This window comes from Globicephala melas, chromosome 16 (assembly GCF_963455315.2).
Source record: "Globicephala melas chromosome 16, mGloMel1.2, whole genome shotgun sequence".
Taxonomy (NCBI): Eukaryota; Metazoa; Chordata; class Mammalia; order Artiodactyla; family Delphinidae; genus Globicephala; species Globicephala melas.
This window is the reverse complement of record NC_083329.1, coordinates 49,522,721-49,534,846: the sequence shown is the minus strand read 5'-3', so window position 1 is coordinate 49,534,846 and position 12,126 is coordinate 49,522,721. Positions and strand designations below refer to the sequence as shown.

Below are 12,126 nucleotides of genomic sequence, written 5' to 3'. Positions count from 1 at the left end.
TAACACTGGGTCACCTTTTCTGCAGAGAATGGAACAGAGTATGTGGGGCTGAGTCCTGACTGGTCTCATCCAGTAGGTGAGGCAAGCTGGAGGATGCCAGGATGTTTCAGGTGTTGAGAGAAAGCTGGGCAGACAGAACACAAGATGGTTCCAGAGCGGAGATATCTTACTTAGGTGTATTCACGTCACAGGTGTTTTCCTGTAGGTATGCAAACGATCCTGCAAGGCGGGCCAGTTGAGGAAGAGAAGTGCAGTGTACCCCTGAGCTCTGGTCTGTGTCTTGTGCCCCAGCCCACACCTGAGATTCTGTAATGGCTGCACCGTTTCCTGACCTGTTCAGCGTTAACACCTGGGAAGTAAGTCAGACGAGTGCATGAACCATCATAATATAATGTTGTCTCTGTTACATGAGGGACATTCAGAGATGCAGAATTCAAATGAAAAAGTATTAACTCTCTGTGGGTAACTCCAGAAAACTTCCACAAAGGAAAGTATTGATATTAGAGGAGAGAGGGCTTTTTGTGGTCAGACTGATGGGGGAAGGCAGACACGGGGGAGAGAAAATGTTTTATAGACGTGAAAGGATATAACTTAGGGAGTTGAACAGACATGGTATTGTTGATATAAATTAATCTGTTGGTACCGGTAGTGTGAGATATTTTGTGGTGAGCCTTCCTTGTGGTCACTGCATATGTTCCTTGGATGGCAAAGAGACATGGTTTCTTAAGAGCACACAGGAGGCATGGACGTATATACACTACCAAATGTAAAATAGATAACTAGGGGGAAGCAGCTGCATAGCACAGGGACATCAGCTCGGTGCTTTGTGACCACCTACAGGGGTGGGATAGGGAGGGTGGGAGGGAGGGAGAAGCAAGAGGGAAGAGATATGGGGACATATGTATATGTATAACTGATTCACTTTGTTATAAAGCAGAAACTGACACACCATTGTAAAGCAATTTATACTCTATAATAAAGATGTTAAAAAAAAAAGAACACACAGGAGATCCTGAACCGCCAAAAAACTCGGGGTGTGGTCCTTTCCCCAGTATCCGCTCAGAGCCTATTCTCTTCCCAGTCTCACGTGGTAGAAAACCAGGGATTATAAAGTCTAGAGATTATTAGCCTATGACCATGCTCATTCTTTAACAAGAAACAAAATTAACTTGATAGCATTCTTGTCAAGGATATATTCTTTCTAACTTGGGTTAATAGCATTCTCAGCCCCTTGGATGTGGTCACCTCAGTCTCCTTCACACCTCACCCAATGAGCTGCCTTCTCGCCAAGGTTATTTGTGACTGCCTCATTGCTAAATCCAGGGATTCCTGTCAACCCTTATGGTACTGTGTGCTCTGCAGCCTTTGTCACTCTTAACACTTTCCATCTTTCTTTGAAATGATCCTGGCATTTTCCTTCCTTTGCCGTTCATGGCACTCTATCTCCAGGCTTTGTGGCAGATGCCTATCTGTTTGCATTTCTAGCACCCTTTTTTTTTTTCCTCCTGAGAATAGTCCCTCCTTCTCCAAACCCCATCAACACAGTTGCAGTGGGAGCGGTGTGGTTCTAGCCCAAGTGGGCTGGTCCAGTGGTGGGAGTCTGACCCAAGTGGGACCCATCATCATTCTTTGTATTGGAGAGAGAGCACAGGCACTGGGGGAAGCAGTTTTGGGGTGGCTTTGATAAATAGTCTCTCATTAGATATCTGAATTCCCAGATACAAATGGCAGGAACTGATGGCAGTAGAGAAATGGGCCCTTAATGATGCAATGAAAGATAGAGCAGGTGCAGAGAGAGGAGAGACTGAGAAAAATAACTGCTGATGTTTGATACTTGGGCTTGCTCCTCATTGTGAGCCCTTGGTTTCTTATTCCCAGAGCTAGCAAAGGAGGGACAAGGGCGCTTTGAGTCAGGGCAGCATGGACAATGGGAAAAGCCTAGTGTCACTGCAGTGATGTCACCTAAGGATTTGTGGAGGAAATCCTTGAAGGTAAGTCGAGGTACTCTTTGCAGAAAAGGTAGAACGAACCCAAGGCAAATAGAAACAGCAGATGTCCTCCACAGAGGAGCCTTCCTCAGATTTTTTCTCTTTTTGTAATATTAATCAATATGTTTATTGAGAGCCTAATCAAGAAGAAAACTTTCAATGAAGCTTTAGAACATTTGCAGACATATAAAATTAAGCTAATTAATATTCAGTTAAGGCAATAAATCTTTTAAAGAGACTCATCCTTGTTGAGGACTGGCTCACCATTCAAAATGAAAGATGATTTATCACTCAGGTTCTGTTTGAGTATTTCCATAAAATAAGACCATTCAAGTGATTTGTTCAACATTTTAAGTTGATTGATTTATACTTGTAGCCATAAAACAGCACTACGCCCTAAAGTTGGACTAAACCTACCATGTAACGTAATTGTAAATCAGGGGCTCAAACTCCCAATGCAGTCCAGTCAGCTGTGCCAAGAGATGACCTACTTAGCTTGCATGATATTTTTAATAACTTTTGTATTTGAATTCCTTTAGTGTGCTTTTACTCTCTAGTTGCTTCTAGAACCTACTACACCCTACTGTGATTACACTAGTTTCCTTCGATCAGTTGAGTTACCAGTCTATCCTCTGAAGGCTTTTTTTTTTAGCTTTTGTAGAAATTGTAAAATATTGGCATAAATGAATAGATTGGGGCTCATACATGTTATGCAAATTATACATGGCCACATAGGAAATGAGAGGTGGAAGAAATGTCAAATTGAAACTGCTTTCCGCAATGCCTGCACTCTCTCCAATGCAACAAGGATTTTCCAACACCTTTATTTTTCTTCATTGTTTTCTTTTCCTTTCTCCTCCTTCTTTGTCCTCTTCTTCCTCCTCTTCCTTTTTCTCCTTCTCCCCCTCTTTTTCTTCTTGACAGAATAATTTTTTAAAAAATAAACTCTTATCCAGAGATTTAACATATAAGCAGATCTTCTCTGATAGAAATGAGAGTTGAAGATAAAGCCTCACTCTCTTTTCTGGCAAGTTCTTGGTCTTGATTAGTAGAAAAAACCACGTGGGTTGCTTTCTAATCAATTGATCAATTTCTAATCAATCAATAGCATCTCTCTTGCATTCTGACCATCAAGTGACACACTGTATAACACTGAAATATATAAATACCCAACACAAAATATAATCAAATGTCTTTACCAAATTGATAGGCAAGAAATGAGGTAGCAGTTACATTTTCAATTTGCATCTTCCTAATTATCAGTATGAGAGAATGTAGTTTATTCTGAACATTTATAAATTTTATCTTTAAATTATCCATTTTTGTCATTTACTTATGCTTCTGTTGGTTTCTTTGCCTCTTATCTTTTGGTGCAAAGGAGCACATTAAAGAGTGTAGCCATGAATGCTTTATGTATTATATATGTTGCAAATCATTTTCCTTGAGCCATGATGTCTTTTAACCTTATTTATAGAATGTTTTAAACTCAATTGAATAAAGAGGGAGAGTTCATAGTTGAAGGGGTAGAAATGTCACTGCTTTTGTGTCCAAGGAAGATCTGGATTTAAATCCTGACTCCTGCCTTCACTGTCTGACCTTTTGGAAGTAGTCTAACTCTCTTTGAGACTTTATTTCTCTTAAACAAAGAAGGTCAATATTATCTGACTAGTGTAGTTTTGAGAGGATTAAATGAGATAACACAACCAAAAGCACTGTGCAGTTATCAAAGTGCCATTCAAATTTAAGTGGCCCATTGTGATTACACGCATGCTCTTTGATAGCACTTGGTGTGTTCCTCAGCCTGAAATAGACATAACCGCTGTCTTTGCTACAAGCAAAATATTCCACATTTAAAACATGGGTGATCTTAAGCACTAAACCTCAGGTCATTGTTTGCAGTCTTGTCTTTTTCCATAACTGAAAGCATATATACAGATTGAGGGGCTTGCTTAACTTTTTCCCTTTTGTTGAAATAAGAATAGCCTTTTGTGTGAAATGACCCACTCATTTAATGAACTCTGTTCTTCAGTCTAAAATGCACTTTGTATCAGTCTGTTTGTCTGTTTGTTACCAAAAGTCCATTCCTCTTATCTCCTCTGCTCTGTATTTCAGAGGATTATATTTTTCAAGCTTCCTTGCCTGCTGGCTTTGTTTACCACATCTTCTGTAATTAAAAAACAGAACTTCATTTGGAATATATACAATCTATTTTGTCAAATTTGTAGCCTCTAGTTTCTTTTTTTAAATATTCATTAGGAAAGATTTTACCTTATATAAGAATATGAAAATATTCTCTATGTTTTATAGTATATTTTATAGCATTGAAAAGTTATGTTATCTATCTAGAATCTGTTTCTATGTATGGTGTGAGATATTTATATTTTGATCCCAAGTGAATAGTGGTGGGTTGTCCCAATACCATTTTTTGAATAACCGAATAATCTATTCCTTTCTCACCTATTTGAAAAGACACTTTCTGCATATATTAAATTGGCATATATACATTGACTGTCTTGTTCTGTTTCAATGACCTATTCATCTATTTTTATGCATTTTTGCACCTTTTCTGTTACCAACAAATTCAGATTTCTTCTTTTTGAGGCTCTGAAGCACATTAAGTGATACTAAAAACTTGTTGTTCCATCATCAAGTTCCACCATCAAACCTTTGGCACTGCTACTACTGTGGTATTAATACTCTAGTTTAGTTACTACATAAAGTAACTCCTAATATCTGAGAGAATATGTGTGCCCTTACCCACTTCAGATTTGGCCAGAGAGAAGAATGAAAATCATTCCACATACAAGCAGCTGATTTTCACAGAACCTGCCCGGTTAGATTCTATGCTTTTTCCACCACTGTGTATTAGAGCAAATAAAATATTTTTATTCCCAGATCACTGGCCCATGGTGATTTACAAACAAACCTGATGGAGAGGAATGGGAATCATCTGGAAATACCGAACTTTGAACCAGATAGGCATGGGTTATCTCCTTCTATAGGGGGAAGGATAAAATGAATATTTCATGATGAGAACGGTAAGGTGTTTCAGATAAAACACTGTGCATTCATCAATGTCCTTTTCTTACTTTTCCTGGGTTCAAAGCTACCCTGCATTTTCCACTCTTCTTTGCACCTTGTTGTGACTGATGAGCTATTTTCCAGCCAAAAAAATGTGAGCAGAAATGATAGATGACACTAGATAATCAACATTCTCATTTTGGATTTTATGTGAACAAGAAATTAACTTCTATCAGGTTTGAGCCATGAAACATTTTAGGGTTTGTTATGGTAGCTAGCACTCAGGTATGATTTTCATTTTAGTTTTTTTGATTAGGATTTGGTTTATTTCTAGGATTTGAAGAGCGAGGCATTTGATTAGTTATAGACTTAACTAGATATATACTGTCTCTCCTTCATTCTCTCTTTTTTTCTGGACCCCAGTTGCATGTATGTTGGTCCTTATCAGTCTGTCTACCACTGGGTCTCAATCTGTCTTTCATATGCTTAATTGCTGTGTTGCCTTTGGGTTATTTCTTGAAATCAATCTTTTCTTTCACTATTTCTCTATCCAGTTATGTCGATTCTGTGTTTTAACCTATTCACTGAGTTTTTAATTTAAATGAGTATAATTTTTAATTTCAGGACGTGTTTGATTTGGTTCATTTTTCACATACTCATGTTCTTCATAAATAGCATCTTCTTTTACATATTTTAGATTCTCTTTTCTTTAAACATTTTCAGTAAAAGTCTCATGTTCTGTATCTAATTTTTCCTCTGTCTAAACTCCTTGGAGATTTAATTCTGTTGATTGTTGTTTCAGCTTACTTTAGCTTTTAATGACTTCTTTCTGTGCATGAGCTCATTTTCACCAGCTATTTATTAGTGACAAAGTCGAGAAGGCTGTCTTCTTTTTTCTCCTGAAAAGGATGTCAAGAACCTGGAACCTCTTAAAGTTAACATCCAGAATTGGTACTTTCTGGAACATTCAAATAAATTGAATCCCCTTACCTGTGTATGGGCAAGACTGAAATTATGACTTTTTGCTTTTGGTTAGAGCAATCAAAGTTTTGTGTTACCTTTCTTTGAAAACAAGTATCTTTACCTGACAGTATAACCTTCTGAGGGATTTATATGGTGGATTCAATCTAACTCCCACCTATATTCACCTAAGACCCTTTCTCCTAAAGATCTTGAGGTTGTTAAGAGCCAAACCTGGTTTTATTATAACTGGAAAATGCCCTTAGTACAGCCAGGTCTTCAGTTGTAGCTTGTGATCCCAATTACTAGATGTCAGACTATAAAGATTTCTCTAACATTCTTGAAAATTCAGCTAGGCAAGTAAAGTAATCTTTATTGAATTTTATCTGCTATTTCCAGGTCGTTTTAAATGAGAGGATTTTCATAAAATATAATCAACAACATTTCTAGACACAGTTTATGTTTTCTCTTTATTAAGCTTTATTTCATTAAGTTACAATGGATTTTTTTTCCTCTACCCTGAGTTTTGCTAGATTGATCTTTTTCTGTTGTCCTCATGGATTGGACTTTCTACTTCACACATCTGTTCTACTAGTTATTACATTAACTTTTAAGCAGACACATTTGTCAAAACTGGATTGCTAACCATAGCCCAACCCTAGAGTCCCATAGAACAGGCAAAAATTCTAGTAGGATTTGAATTCTCTCTCTCTTTCTTTTTCTTTTTTTTAAATTTTGTAATCTGTCAGTTTTATTCTTTGGTCTTATAGCTTTGAAATGGGTATTTTTTTTACATTCTTTTCTTTTATATATTCTTTTCCATTATGGTTTATCGCAGGATACCCTGTGCTATATGGTAGGACCTTGTTGTTTAGCCATCCTATATATAATAGTTTGCATCTGCCCATCCCACACTCCCAGTCCTTCCCCCGCCCCCCAGCCACAAGTCTGTTCTCTATGTCTGTGAGTCTGTTTCTGTTTTGTAAGTAGGTTCATTTGTGCCATATTTTAGATTCTACATAGAAGGGTTCTCATATGGTATTTGTCTTTCTCTTTCTGACTTACTTCACTTAGTATGATAATCTCTAGTTGCATCCATGTTGCTGCAAATGGTATTATTTCATTCTTTTTTATGGCTGAGTAGTATTCCATTGTACTGTATATATGTACCACATCTTCTTTATCCATTCATCTGTTGATGGACATTTAGGTTGTTTCCATGTTTTGGCTATTGTGAATAGTGCTGCTATGAACATGGAGGTACATGTATCTTTTTGAGTTATAGTGTATGCCCAGGAGTGGGATTGCTGGATCATATGGTAATTCTATTTTTAGTTTTCTGAAGAACCTCCACACTGTTTTACATAGGATTAGAATTCTTCTCTTCCTCTTGGACCCTAATTTTTTGGGACTAGAACACTTTTTATTTATTTATTTATTTTTTGCGGTACGCGGGCCTCTCACTGTTGTGGCCTCTCCCGTTGCGGAGCACAGGCTCCGGACGCGCAGGCTCAGCGGCCATGGCTCACAGACCTAGCCGCTCCACGACATGTGGGATCTTCCCGGACCGGGGCACGAACCTGTGTCCCCTGCATTGGCAGGTGGACTCTCAACCACTGCGCCACCAGGGAAGCCCTAGAACACTTATTTAACAGCTGGATTAGGTTCCATAGCATTATTACCTATGACTATTTAAAGTTAATTACTTTTGTCATTATGTATCCTCCACATACTAAGATTCATTTCTCAGTTTGCAAGGATATGTTAGTGAATACATTTTGTGAAAAAAGAAGTGTAAGTAAAATATAGCTTTTTTCCATTGATGTCTAAAAAGTCTATTTTTTCTCATAGTTGGATCAAAGTTTTGATAGGGATAGGGTTTTTTTAGTTCAAAAATCCTTCATTCTTATTTGCTACTTTCTAGAATTCAGCGTTTGAGATGAGAAGTTGGATGTCAGTCGGAATCTTAAAAGGATATTGGCAACTGTAGATCTAACCTCCATGTCTTCTGCTTAGTATCTTTCAACTCTTACTGCTTTGAAATTTTAAACTGTACATTGGGATCATTCTTCAGCTTTATCTTCCCAATCACAAAAATAATCTTTATCCGTGACAATTTTGCTATCCAACCTTTGTGTTATTATTGTATTTTTAATCTTAGTAATCATGTTTTTAATTTAAAGAAACAATTACTTTCTATTTTTCAGAGCATCCTTTCGTTCTATGAAAATATGAATACAAGACAGTTAAAAAATCTTCCTATATTCAGTGCTAACTCTGATTCCGCTAGTGTAAGTTATCCTGTTTGTTGATTTTGATTTCTCCCTTTCATAGTGTTAAATTTTTTTAATTATTTTTTTCCTCCAATGTCTGATGATTTTTTTCCTTGCTCATTTCCATATATTAATACACTTATAGATTTAGCTGTGATCATTGTTCATGAAAATTTCCTTGGCACATATGACAGTAGTTATTGCCACAATGATGAGTGCTGAGACCAGCTCTGTCCAGTGGACAGGAAGGTAAAAGTAGGCAGGCTGTACCTTAAAGGTGCAGAAAGAACCTATGTGGACAATGTAAGTGGCCCTGTCCCCCACAGGGGGGACAAAAGTCTGAAGTCACCCCTTTATAGACCCTTTGGCTGAATTCCCACAGTCAGTAAAAAGTGGCCCTGCAGATTTTATCCAGTTGGAAAATATAACAGACAGCAGGCCTGAAAGCAGGGACCTGCAGTACCTATTTTGTAATCCTTTAATTACACATTTAAAAAAGCCCACACTCTGTTCTAGCTCCTTTGCTCTTGCTCTCTGTGACCTTGTTTTTGAGGGTCTCTTTTGGACAAACTTAATTTTTCAGAGGTTCTCTCATCTGTTTCGTAAGTTTCAAGGTTCCTCAGACATATTAGGTATGGTGATCAATATTATTGTATTAGCTTAATATTGTCCAGAAATACTCTATATTTCTCTGCTTTTGAAGGCATTCTTAATATTGTAGCATTACCTTTTTTCCCCTACATCAGAGAAATTTTGTCATTTTCATGAGATTTTGAGAGAAAGAAGAGGGAAATTTTTATGCTCAGTGAGTCATTTAAATAAGAATTCAGATTCTCTTTTTTCCTTTCATTTTTTTTAATTTCAGAAAGTTCACCATCAACAGTCTGGGTAGACTTCTTTAATAAAAATTTTCAGTGTGAAGCCTCAATCCTCAACTCAGTAAAATTTCTCTTTTTTTTTTTATTTATTGCTTATTCATCTATTCTATAGTCCTTTTCTTGAATGTGTGTGTCTTTCTCCATAAATACTCTTGTGTTCATAGATTCTGTCCTTGAACTTGCATTTATCTCCTTATCCTTTTCTATTGGGCTCCACTTGATATTTTACAAACTTGATTTTTTAATCCACCTTTTGTCTTCCACAATTTCTTTGTCTTTCCACAGTTTTCTGGGCTTCCACAGAATATCACTGTTTCTGATATTCCCAACCTTCATTGACTTTACACTTTTTGATAATCTAATTTTTCATCTTAAAACAATATTTTCTCATTGTTCATTTACTTCTTTTCACACATTTATTTTAATCTCAGATCTTGATAAGTATATGAAGTAAACTATTTCCTGAAGGTATTTCTTAGAATACCTTCAGGACCTTAGAATACCTCTTCTTAGAATAATCTGTCTTAGAAGGAAACATTTATTCTTATTCCTCAGTTTAAAAAAAAATATATATATATATATATTTTTTTTCTGTTTGCTCTCATTAAAGAGGGAGCTCCATGTCTGTCTAATATTGGGAATCAAGATGGGCATGGTTAGAGACCATGAAGAGCACTGTTCAGATTTCTAGGGCTGGATGAGTGAGAAGAACATGTTTACATTTGCTGACTTTTCTTTTTTGCATGGATGTATAGGGGTCCAAGCACAAGAGGTAAATGTACCTGCACACTCTGAAGGTACAGAAGGCCTTTTCTCTGGCTTTCTTTTTCTCTGGATTTCTTTTTTTTTCTCTCTCTCTCTTGTTTTTATCTTTGCTTTTTTTATGATAGCTTAGAGATATCTGATTAGTATATGCATTTTTTAAGGAGAAGGTCATCCCTCATTTGCAGCCAGTTAGAGCAGGACCTCCTCCCTTCTTTAGAGCAATGTTCGCAAGAACAGGTCTGCTGTGCTGGTTACCACTCGCCCTTGTAGGGCTGCGTTTGAACTGAGCCAGTTATGCAATGGCTGAAGGTTGCCTTCAGGTCCTGCTTCTTGAAATTTGGAATTGATGTTGAGGATTTGCTGGAGGAAGTCCACCCACTCCTAAGCACAGCCGGCTCTGTTGGAGGCCGTTGGCCCTTCCTTTTATCCAGAGCTTTTATGCTCTAGTTCACAGAGCCTTTGAATTTTTCTTTTGCCTTTGGGTGCCATGTTTCCTTAGTTTCATGTGGTGATACATGTTTCTACCAATTTTATATTTCATTATTCATTTTAGTGGGGTTGTTAGAGAGGCAAGTTAAATGTGTGGTTTTAAATTGCCATTTGAACTGAAAGTCCTACTGATTTTGTGTTCAGCCATTTCAGACCTGCTCTTTTTTTATGCTCTAACATGGATGTTAATTCTGTTTTTTGGTTGTGTAGATGCCTTGTAACTCCTTCTGTGATCATCCACCTCTCTGTAAAGCTCATCTTTTTCATTCCTTATTGCATTCTGTTGAATTTCCATCTCTATCTTTCATTGGCTTAAGGTTTTCTACTCTTGTTTCACTGAGGATATGTCTTTTTCTATTTTATTGAAGATGCCAAGATATTTTGGGCATTGTATCCTCAACCAGTGTTTTCCTTATCCTTCCCAGAACTTTGCTATACCTCAGAATCTTTTGACTGTGCTCTTCTTATTTTACGCTATGGTATATTATTATGTGCCATATAATTTATCTTTCATGATGAGACAATTTTGAAGGAGAAAGAGGGTACCTAGATGTTAAATAATATCATTTAAAATATCTCTGAATTAATAGACATTGGTTTTATTATATTGGATACCTATACCATAGTTCTGATGCAGAAATCCTAAACATAATATTAGTGAATCAAATTCAATGATATATTAAAAAGATAATCTATCATGACCTAGTAAGGCTTATCTGGATCTGTAATGCTGAGTTAACATTTGAAAATCAATAATGTTACTGACACACAAAAAGAAAGGAGAAAAACCATGTGATCACTATGACATGTAGAAAAAGCATTTGGTGAAATTCTATAACCATTTATGTTTAAAAAATAAATAGCAAACTAGTATGAGTACTTCTAAAATATCTACAGTAAACATCATATTTATTTTTGAAATACTGAGTTTTCTTTGTAAGTTAAAAAATGAAACGAAGGTCTCATCACTTTTGTTCAACTCTGTATTGGATATCCTAGCCAGTGCAATCCAGTCAAAGTACTAAGTTTAATAGTGGATTCCAACACTTCTTAGCAATTTTTGACTTCTTGTTCCCATGCAGCAAGAAAAAGTACTATGGCCCCATAGTAAAAAGTAAATTTTGATAAAAAATTAAGCTACAGGCTTGTCATCAGCTTTTGTAAGAGATGGAATTTCAGCACTTTTTTTTTTTTAATGAAATTTGCTCTTACTTTTGTTGTTCACTACTGCCAAAGGGCTTACTGCAAAAAATTTTTTTAAAGCATTGCAAAAACAATAAAGTAAATGCATACTTTCAGATTTATAACATATAATAAATAAAATCACAGTAGCAACAGCCGTCAGAGAATTACCTTGTATTCCCTTCACTCTATGACAGGGCTGCTTAGGTTTTATTTTCTACATGTATTTCATGTACATCTAATCTATAATTTACTACATTTTCTTCTAAATCTTCTGACTGGCAGCCCAGCAACTTCACGTGTCGGACAGAAAGAGTCACAATGAACTTGTGCACTAAGCAGCTAGCTGGGAAAGCAGCATCAAATCCTGAGAGAGAAACAATTAGCTGAACCTGGCCACTCCTCTCTGAGCACATTTTGTTGTATTAACAAACTTCCCACAGGAATCGTTGAAAGGGAGGGTTTACTTAAATTGAACTGGGGGGAGTTAGGAAGGGAGGGATGGTCCTCCTTCCTGGCCATCTTGCAGATTTCTCAGTTTAACAAGGAGTTAAAATACCTTTGTGCATT

At 36.7% G+C, this 12,126-nt stretch overlaps 1 long non-coding RNA gene across 1 annotated transcript in view; it reads left to right on the top strand.

The window, feature by feature from the left end:
- The first annotated feature begins 209 nt into the window (after positions 1-209).
- Positions 210-12,126, top strand: part of LOC132593579 (uncharacterized) — a 68,889-nt gene continuing 56,972 nt past the window's right edge. Inside the window, exon 1 of the long non-coding RNA XR_009559223.1 lies at positions 210-356. This is a non-coding gene — a long non-coding RNA (uncharacterized lncRNA). The remainder of the gene's footprint in view (positions 357-12,126) is intronic.